Genomic DNA, 11,861 nt, shown 5'->3' with positions numbered 1-11,861 from the left:
AAAAGTTTTTCTTGCCGATACCGGGAATCGAACCCAGTACGCCTGGCATACCAATACCAGACTCGCGCCAGCCTATCCATTAGACCACATCGGCGCTGACAAATATCATACAATTTGGACATGTCAGAACGTTGTCATGTTCAAGCCTATTTGTCATATTTTTGTCATTTTAATGTCAAATGTTTGCCATATTTTTACCAACTTTGTCATAATTTCTTCATAATTTTATCAGATCTTTGGTATTTTATAGTAATTTTTTTGTTATTATTGTGTCATATTTGTATTTTTTTGTCAAATATCTGTTCTTATTCTAAATCTGTCAGGTTTTTGCATTTTTCTTAAAATTTTGTCATATTTTGTATCACGTTGGTTATAGTTTAGTCATTTTTGTAAATTTTTTTCATATTTTTGTCATAATTTTGTATGTAATATTTACTATATTTTTGGCATTATTTTCAACTACTTTTTTCGTACTTTATCCGAAGTTCTGTCATTTGCCACTTTTTCGTTTGTCATATTTTTGTCATAGTTTCTTTCAGATTTTTATCATTTGATTGCCAAATTTTGTTCGTAGTTTTTTTTTTCCATATTTTTGCCACAGTTATGTTATATTTATTCATTGTTTTGCTTAATATTTTAACCATTGGTTATATTTTCAGTACTTTTTTCAGACTTTTGACATTTTTTGTTAAATTTTTGTCATTTTTAATGACAGTTAATTGAAGTAAACAAGAGCCCCCATATTGGATTTAAAGATGGACAGCAAAATTCGACTTCTACTTATTGAGCCCTTTCACCAGCATTTTAAAGTTGTTCCATTCTGGGGGGAAATAATTCTGGAAATTGCTCCATTCTGGGGAAATAATCTGGGAAATGGTCCATTCTGGAAAAAAAACTGGAATATGGTTCATTCTGGGGAAAATCAATCTGGGTAGATGCTTTCGGGCTTTAAGGATACAATCCAAAAAAATAAAGCAATATAAGTTAAGATGAGATGTGGTGTCTCGAATCAAAAAGGCACGCATATCAAGCATGCTCAACTACAAACAAAACAATTTTTTTTCTTGGTTTATTTAGAAATGGGACACTTTCTTCTGGTAATAGCTGCGTTCTTTGTGATTGGAAATGACAAACTGTGCGTTCTGTTGATTAAAAAGAAGCATACCAAAATTGTGCACAATTTTCAATTCGTAATGTCATAAAACTGTGCATCTACGATAAATTACCATGGCGTGAGTGGTGGTGGAAAGTTAAGAAAAAAGCTAGAATGTCAAGAAAAAGTTTAGAATGTTTAGAAAAACTGCATGAACCAATTGGCGTTGCGGACCAAAAATATGATAAAAGGGTTCGATACAAAAATAGTACCACCTACATACATATTTCTACAAAATCAAGATTATTTCTTACAATCGTTCGAACAGTTTAAAACAAATTATTGGAGAAAATTTTGACTATTGTGAATCATTCATATTTTAACAAGCGAAACACAAAGTGGTGGTGCTAAGGTGTGTATTCGAAAAAAAAAAATGCAACACTTTGCTTTGTGAATAACTTTTGAATGAATGGAAATTGATGAAATTTGCAGCGAAACTGTTTAGTGGTAAAATGTTTACATGTGCAAAGTTTTGTGAAGTTCTGTCAAGTGGTTTCTGAAAAAGCGTCCAATGAAGAAAGTTTTGGACTTTATTTTGTGGGCACCACGTCCACCATCTATAATGTATACTATGAACCACCCTATTTCAAAATCCAGGCTATTCTTGATGACTATTTCTGTTTCTTGAAGTTTGACTTTAAAAATTATTCAAAACTCTAAATTTGGTATAAGTAATTACAAATTTATCCGTTTGTCCTCCTTCGGTACAAAACCAACATATTGGGCTTTCTATCACTCCACCTCAGTTTTTGGGTAAAAGCACGATACCAGAGCCAGCCAAAAGAGAGTGTATAGTATGTAAAACCTATTAGGGGAGAGGCAGGCTATATGCGCATATTAAGGAAAACCCTCATTTTCTCCCATATTCCGATAGATAGGAGTCTGAAAACTATATGCACATGAGCGGACATCTGTTTTCTATACGTTAGAGCATTTTTTCTGTTAAAATCTCTTACAGTTTTTGTGGAAATCATTTTATAATAAAAGAAGTCAAAATAGCCGATTTCCGAAACCGGCGGGCTAAATGCGCATATTTATGTTTTAAGTTATATTTCATTTACACTTGCAATATTTTGAAATTATTTAATTGAAAATGGTAGAAACGGATGTTAAGCATACGTCAAGGCTGAAATTTTGGTGAAATTTTTTACATTACTAGTTTCTTTGCATGAAACATAGTTAAGTACGCCATATGGCCATATTTCATGGTAATATTTTGTTCATATTGTATTTCTATCAGATCAGTATGAAGTTCTTCTTTTTTCACTGTAAGAGCGTGATTTGAGCGTACATTTAATGTTTAAATGGAAGAAAGTAAAAAATTTATAGGAATAATCTATTTTTCTTGATATAGGCATTTAACCTGCCTTGATATGGGCATTCAGAACCTGTCTATTATTCCAATATCTTATCATTTACAACTTTGCCAAAAGCTTCAAATTGTTGAAATTCCGATTTCCAGATGAATGAGAAAGAAAAACAATTAAAATTTTTGTTCACAGAATCTGTACGCACAATAATTAAAGTTCAATATATTATAACAAAACTGACAAAAATCTTGTTTGAATTTTTAAATTTTTTCGACTTTATATAACAATTTAATTTTTTGATGCCATGTGTTAAAAGCGTATTACCCTCAAACTGCACCGATTAGATATGATGAATCTTTAGCCATATCGTCAATCGGCTGTATGCGCATATTACCCAACATGCGCATTTAGGAACACTTCCCCCTAAGTGCAATGCAGGGAAAACGGATGCATTTGGAGGAGTCTTCTTTGTATATTTAGCCCTTCATCTTGTCAATAGCTATGAAACACCAACTGAATTGCAGCTTCAACAGATCATCAGCTTCCTCAAGTAGTAAACATCAGTTTTATCAAATTTTTCTCCTTGTTCATCTCCAGAATATCCAGGCGAAACTTGCTAAAAAAAATTTCTGGCTAAAAATCTGCCAGGTGCCAACTAAAAAGTTTGTTTTGCTGTCCATTGCGAAATTTTTCAAAGTATCTCCCCGCAAGCGGTCCAAATATTTATCGCACGATTTGACCACCAGATTTTGTTAATTTTACCGGGCCGACCTTTTTAACTTGTAAAGTTAGGTCAGGCCTGTTTATTAGTCAGCAAGACGATCTAGTCAGAAAAAATAGTTTTTTAACACTTCCTCTATTGAAATTTTCGAATTGCGCTTGATATGACCACAGAGAAATAGAACCTCGTACATTCTACAGCTTCATGGAATCAATCATCGTCTCTTTTATTAAAATTTCAGCTCACTTTTAGATCCTCCAGGACTCCTTAAACGATTTATCATATGAATTTCGGTCGAATAGTTGGTTTCCAGCTGTTTATGGGTCTCCCACTGGAATTTTTCTGGATTTTTCTCGATTCTGCCCAATAAAAATTTGTCAATTATTATCTTCTGTACTGGACGATATCTCAAAATCCACTTGTTAGATTGTCACCAAATTTTATACGGGGTCCAACAATTGAACTGCTACATTACTTCAACAGTAATTATTTCGTTGCACACGAAACAGTATTGAACGACCCCTCGTCGCTTTGTTTACATTAAGTTATAGCTATCATTAGATGTAAGTGTTACTTTTGTAATCAGGTGTTATCCGGAAAAATGGATCTCGACCAGAAACGTAGCGCTGTGGCTGACTTGCTCCTAGCTGGCAAACGGCAGAAGGACATACATAGTTCGTGAGCTGTTCGATATAAGAGAGTTCAGAAGTTTTGTTTATCTTACTGTTGAAAGATACCTAGAGACCGGAAGTACCAAAAAACGGTATGGTGGGAGATGCCGATCTACTGTGGTGACACCTGCCATGGCGAAGATCGTCAAGAAGCGCCTTAAGGGAAATCCTCGTCGTAGTGCCACTAAATTGGCAGAGGATCTCAACATATCGGATGGAAGTCTCCGTCGGATCCTGAAAGATAAACTTCAGACCAAGCCCTACAAGATCCAAAAGGTTCAAGACCTTACGGTGAAGCAGAAACAAGAACGGGTGAATAGCGCGAAGGCGCTGCTGAAGAGGGCCGCGGAAGGAAGGTTGAAGAATATCGTGTTTACCGACGAGAAACTCTTCACCGTACAGCAGTTCGTGAATAAGCAGAACGACTGAGTTCACGAAGCCATGCCGACTTGCTGACGACCACCCGGCGACAGAAACCAGCATCGGTGATGGATTGGGCCGGAATCACCCCTGATGGCCGGACTCCGCTGGTTTTTGTCCCTGATGGAGTAAAGATCAACCAAAATACATATCGGGAACTAGTTCTACAGAATGTCGTCGAACCGTGGGCACTTCGACATTTTTGTTCCAGGGATTGGGTTTCACAACAGGACTCGACGGCGGCTCACAAAGCAAAGAAAACCCAACTTTAGATTGCGCAACATTTTCCAGGGTTCATTTCGAGCTCCGAGTGGCCGGCGAGTTCGCCAGACCTGAACCGTATGAACTTCGCTGTTTGGAGTAGGTTGGAGGCCGAAGTCTGCTATAAGAAACATGAAGGTGTGGAGGTCCTGAAGCGACATCTCGTGGCAGCCTGGGAAAAAACACCACAAGAACAACTGCGGGTCTGATACGTTGCGTTCCTCGACCGTCTGCGGCGAGTGGTTAATTGAAGGGCGAACAAGTCTAACTTTATCAGTGAATTTTAAAAAAGTATTTTGTTTTCAAGAGAAATTGAATGAATTTGAAAAAAAAATTGTTGTTTTGATCAATTTATATGTTTATTTCAATGTAGTACTTCAATTGCCGGACCCTGTACACGTATACACTACGTTACTAGGTAGTTCCACTGAAAATTTTATCAATTTCTATGCTTGCTTTCAAAAGTTATTGGTAAAATGAAGTGTAGTATTTTTTCGAATACACTCCTTTTTCTTGTTTCCACTGTATGATGCTTAACTGGATGAAAAACCCTAGTTAAACACAAAGATTTGTTGATATATTCGAGAAATTTAGATTTTTTTTTCTTTATAGGTGTATATAGCTTTCATTTTCCTTAAAAATAACTTGACGAAACGAAAAAGTTGTTTTGGTAGTGAGGTGAGTATGTTTTGTGGTCGAGTGGTTAGCGTGGTAATACGGCATTGGCTTATCCTCTGATATTACATGGGTTCGATTCCTATCTCGGTACTGGGTGTTAAATGTTAATCTTAAGTTATCGACGTCATTTATTCTGTCTGTCTTTTTTTAGAAAATACCCACCAAATCTAGTGCTTTGATCCATGAAATTTTTCTTGTTGTTGAAAACAATCGAAAAGAATCGGGTTATTTTCCTAAATAGGTATTTATTCGAACTGAACTGTATTGGTCACCCTGATATTGCTGGAATGCGCCTTTAAGTATAGTGTCCATCTGAGCACCACTATATTGATGCCAATTCGTTTTATTGTAAGTAGAATAAGCGGGTAAAGTTGTAGTTTTTAAAATGTAGAATAAATAGAATCTCACTTTTTTGTGAATTGTCGCCCAGTTAAGACGTATTGATTCCCTCCAAAAATGAACTGACCAAACAGTAACAGTCTTTCAGTACAAATTTAAAATTCAAGTAGTAGGTTATTGAATATGGATATCATTTTATTTTTTGACTTAAAAAAAGGGAAACTTTCTTGATCTTTGTGAACTACAAACTACCTCGTTCAAAGAGACCGATTTAATTTGAAAAATCATCAACGTTTCCCGAAGACAAGGACCCCGTAAGTTTAAAATGAAGCCGGAATACCATTGACCCTCGTCAAGTTGAGGAAAAATCGTCGGACCAAGTTTGGTATCCCTCCTTCAAAGCTTTAGGCTCTCCGGCTGAATTGAGCTGCCAAAATCGAACAACCCAGTCAGGGGGAACCATCGTCGAGTTGCTAGAGTAGGGGACATAAATAAGCACTTGTCGTAGGGTGTAAAGGTCATCATCGTCGTCGTTTTCCCTCTCTGGGTTGACCACCGTCGTCTTTACAACGATGACATTCCGGGCTTGATTGATGGAAGTGAAATTTAATTTCACTTTTCCTTTTGAAAATGAAACAAAATCATGATTCGCCAATTTCGTTTTGCTATTCAAATTTCTTTTTTGATGGATGGAACTTTGGGAGTGTTTTAAATTGATTACCTTCGGATAAAAGCTTAAAATAGGAGCAGAGATTTTCTACGATGTTAGGTTTCAAATGGAATCGTGTTTAGGTATTTGATTTTTTGTCGGGTAAAAAACTTGGTACTTGACCTCCATCAGGCACAAGTTGGTGATATGTATAAGGTACAGTTGTGAAATATTTAATCTCTTTATAGGAAAGCTTTTTCCATTTAAATTATATGATTTTGGAATTAGAGGTAAAAAATTAGCAATTGCTACATAATTCAACTACATTTATATGGAATAGGGTGGCAGCGAAATTCCGTCAAAAACTCACTTTCTGAAACTTCGCCGTTTCACAGAAAACCAATGACTTTACATGAAAATGTTCACAGTTGCTTTATAAAATTAATCGCTTCAAACGAAAAATGTCGGAAATAACAAAAATGACAAAAATGACAAAATTCACAAAATTGACAAAAATGGCAAAAATGACAAAAATGACAAAAATGACAAAAATGACAAAAATGACAAAAATGACAAAAATGACAAAAATGACAAAAATGACAAAAATGACAAAAATGACAAAAATGACAAAAATGACAAAAATGACAAAAATGACAAAAATGACAAAAATGACAAAAATGACAAAAATGACAAAAATGACAAAAATGACAAAAATGACAAAAATGACAAAAATGACAAAAATGACAAAAATGACAAAAATGACAAAAATGACAAAAATGACAAAAATGACAAAAATGACAAAAATGACAAAAATGACAAAAATGACAAAAATGACAAAAATGACAAAAATGACAAAAATGACAAAAATGACAAAAATTACAAAAATTACCAAAATGACAAAAATTACAAAAATTACATAAATGACAAAAATGACAAAAATGACAAAAATGACAAAAATAACAAAAATGACAAAAATGACAAAAGTGACAAAAATAACAAAAATTACAAAAACGACAAAAACGACAAAAACGACAAAAAACGACAAAAATGACAAAAATGACAAAAATTACAAAAATTACAAAAATTACAAAAATTACAAAAATTACAAAAATTACAAAAATTACAAAAATTACAAAAATTACAAAAATTACAAAAATTACAAAAATTACAAAAATTACAAAAATTACAAAAATTACAAAAATTACAAAAATTACAAAAATTACAAAAACTACAAAAATTACAAAAATTACAAAAATTACAAAAATTACAAAAATTACAAAAATTACAAAAATTACAAAAATTACAAAAATTACAAAAATTACAAAAATTACAAAAATTACAAAAATTACAAAAATTACAAAAATTACAAAAATTACAAAAATTACAAAAATTACAAAAATTACAAAAATTACAAAAATTACAAAAATTACAAAAATTACAAAAATGATAAAAATTACAAAAATTACAAAAATTACAAAAATTACAAAAATTACAAAAATTACAAAAATTACAAAAATTACAAAAATTACAAAAATTACAAAAATTACAAAAATTACAAAAATTACAAAAATTACAAAAATTACAAAAATTACAAAAATCACAAAAATTACAAAAATTACAAAAATTACAAAAATTACAAAAATTACAAAAATTACAAAAATTACAAAAATTACAAAAATTACAAAAATTACAAAAATTACAAAAATTACAAAAATTACAAAAATTACAAAAATTACAAAAATTACAAAAATTAGAAAAATTACAAAAATTACAAAAAATTACAAAAATTACAAAAATTACAAAAATTACAAAAATTACAAAAATTACAAAAAATTACAATATTGACAAAAATTAAAAAAAAGACAAAAATGACGAAAATTACACAAATTACAAAAATGACGAAAAATGCAAAAATTGTGAAAATTACAAAAATGACAAAATACTTCACTAATTACACACAATTCTTAATTGGAAAATCAAAAAAAGAAGATCAAAAAAATATCAAACTTCAAAATATTTTTAAAAAGTTCACAAATATATGTTCAGAACTGAATTGTGATAGTCTTAACTGCCTTATTAAATCAAAGTCTTAAATTTTCATATGCCGAACTGCCGAACTGCTCCAAATGGCTCATAGCTAGATGATTTTCCTTGAATAAAACTTTTCCCTTTTTTCAAGAATTAATGCCATTAGTATGTGGCATTAATGAAATTGGAAGAATATGAAACATTTTTTTCTGCTAGCAAAACGTACGCACATCATAAAAAACCCATGCGTTTGTGTATTTTTTCCATTTCAAAGCCCAATGATGGAAGTTTTCGTCATTCATTCACCATCTGGGGGTTTTCAGTGATTTTTTTCAATGCTTTCGTGTTTATTGAAGGATATTGTTTGCATTTGGTGGGTGTTTTTTTCGAAAGCTTAAGCAATCGAACGTTTGCTTTGGGAAGTCATCTGTGTGGTGTTAGTGAACTCAGCATATTTAAATTAATAAATCTAGTATACAGGAGACTTTTAATTTGTTTTATTTTAACTTAGATTGCAATAATCCATATTTTTTTCCGATTCATTGTATAAAAAGCTCGTAAAAAATTAAAAATTCATAACAGGCCACCCTATATATGAGCTGTCTGGTGTTAATTTGGTTAGTACCTGTAAATTGCATTTTAATTTCCGTAATCGATCTTGCGTATAATTAATCCGCGTTAAGTAATGATGCGTGTGTGCCATTTTTTACTTATCTGTAACAGATACGCCTGAAAGTATCCCAGAAACATGAGATTGCATAACACACGGGTGAAAATAAATTTACGACCGAGATACTGATAATGAGAATCTATCTGGAAAAAAATTGACAATTTCATCATTTCTTGTTGTTTACTAAACTACCTATTTTATCCTTATTTTATCCTTTCATAAAATTATTCAAACGTTGGAAAAATCGGACTCGTATAACTTCAAAAATAAATCCATTTAATGTGCCATAACGGGCTGGGTGAAAAATTTGGTCGATTAAATTTTAACACGCTGAGCCGTTTTCTCCAGACAAGAGCAAGTTCCTCTTTCAGGATGTCCTTCTGAACCAACCACTCATATTGAAGGTGTTGTGGCAAATTTTGAACAAACCGAACATAAATTTTGCAACCTCTCAACGAAACCACCAAAAAAGCACCACATAAAGGCCATCGCCAAGCCAAACATATCGACAGACAGAGGACACCATCATCGTACGACCGAGAAGAGTAAGAATTCTCGTGTTATTCTGTGACACTTGGCCCCAAAAACGATCGTACTTAGCAACAGATGGGTGGGTGGTTTTTGTCTCTACAGTCTTCTGGAAAGATTCTGCATGATGCTGAGGTTTTATTAATCAAATCAACATGCACATAAAGGATTATTAAAAAGGCGTTCAGTGGTATGATAAAATTACAAATATGCAGATTTATGAAAATGAGCAATTATTTCCTGTTGGCACAGAACTCCAACTGAATTGAAACTGAACTAAAAGTGATTTGAAACTGAATTGAAACTGAACTAAAACTGAATTGAAACTGAACTGAACTGAAACTGAACTGAAACTGAACTGAAACTAAACTAAACTGAAATTTTATTGATAATATTAATTCCAAGTAATTATTTTGCTTCCATTACAATATGTAAAAAGGTGCATCAAAGCAATCGAAAGATTCCTTTTGATTCAACCACGGTAATTAACGGTTGAATTAAAAGGAATCTTTCGATTGCTTTGATTCAGTTGAATCATTCAACCAAGTAGGCTCACAACACAACAGAGTGTAAAAAGGTATCTCTCTCTAGGAAGTTAAGTAAACCTAAATGAGAATCCGTGATGAACAGTAGTGTTAAAAAATTATATCGCGTGGAGAAACGCCCCCCTCTACCAATTTTAACAAGCTGCCATTTCTTTCGGTTTATTTTTTATTGAAATTTTCACGCAATCTAACTCAATTATCCAACTAACGCTCCACAAAATTTGATAACTGTACAGTAGAGTGGCAGCCCAATAGGTAATATCGAATTTCGAAAACCGTTCTTTACATTTTGTAGGGTGAATCCCAAAAAAATTGTTTGGTTAAAATCGATTTTCTGGAAATTAAGCCGGTTTTCCGAAAACGGCTAACATCTGATCTCATCGTTTTAAGCTTTTCTAACCATTTGGCATAAAAATTAAAATAACGAAAATATTTCAACGTCATTGGCATAAGATGTGCGCAACCGCATTGCGTATGACTCAAGGATACAAAATAAAGACGTTGTTGTCTTATGATGGGAAAGGGAATTGAAAATGAGAAACTATTTATATTTTGCTTTTCTACTGCCTAGTTTCATGGAGGGAAATGATACACTCCCTTCAGTCGATAACCCACTGCTAGTGAAATACTAATATTTGGGTTTTTCAAATACTGGGGCTGAATTCAAAGGAACTCATCGACTATCTTTGGGCAATATGCATGGCGATGGGCAACGTGAAGGTAGAAAATTGTGTGAGTTCGATTTCCGTCGATGGAAATTTATTTGTTTCCTTTTATTTATTTGTTTCTTGGATGAATTTTTCAATGGGATGAAAATCCCATAAAATGTTTTTCTCGTTTCGCCTGAAGGTTTGTATGTAGTGGTCCTGTATAATTTTGCCCGAAAACTCAAGTCTTTATTCCCCAAAACGGGAAAGCAATCATATCATGTTTGACGCAATACACATTTCATCGCATTTTCGGCACATAGTTAGCTGGGAAGCGTAGGAATTTTGCAACCTATTCTTTGGGTGTAGTTATAGAAAAATTAATGGAGCTTAATTCAAACCCAGGACACAGGAGTCAAAAATGTAAAAAACGTGATCGTTGCTAGTAACTTTTTTGTTTAACATTTTAACATAAATTAATAAAATAATGAGTTACAAACAAGTTAAAAACTACCTTAAGTGTGGCTCTTGAAACGTCGAAATCGAAGTACTCGGCGAAGCGGTTAAAAGTTCTAAAAAATCCTATAAGAGCGCTGTTGGCTCCGTATTTAGTTGTTCAGACGGATTGGAACATAGAGCTGCAGATTTTTGTTCCTTAGTCCTCGGAGTCGCACACTGAGGGGAATAGCTTCCAGCAACACGGGAGAGTCAATTCTCGACGCGAGGAGATCCGCTACGACTAAAACACGTGCAGCGTTTCGGCGGACATGAAGTGTGTCCAAATCAATTAGGCGGCAACGGCTTTCGTAGCTGGGTAAACGAAATGGATCTAGCTAGTTCAAGTGTCTCAGGGCATATCGCATGAGGCGCCGCTGGATAGCCTCAATTCGTTCGGCTCCATTCTGGTAAAATGGGCACCAAACTGCTGATGCATATTCGAGAGTTGAGCGAACGAAGCTGCAATACAAGCTTTTAAGGCAGTACACATCTTTGAACTCCTTGGTTACGCGAAATAAGAAGCCAAGACTTCTAGATTCTTTATCAACGACGTGATTCCTATGAGTCTTAAGCTCCAGCCGATGGTCTAGGATCACGCCCAGATCGTTGATGTGGTTTACTCGGGCGATGGTTTCGTTACCAAGTGTGTACTCCGCGTGTATAGAGTTCCGCTTGCGAGGAAATGAAATGACAGCACATTTACTCCGGTTCAGAGACAGGCAGTTGGTGTCACACCAGTGAGC

This window comes from Uranotaenia lowii, chromosome 2 (assembly GCF_029784155.1).
Source record: "Uranotaenia lowii strain MFRU-FL chromosome 2, ASM2978415v1, whole genome shotgun sequence".
Classification (NCBI taxonomy): Eukaryota; Metazoa; Arthropoda; class Insecta; order Diptera; family Culicidae; genus Uranotaenia; species Uranotaenia lowii.
This window is presented reverse-complemented; position numbering follows the sequence as displayed.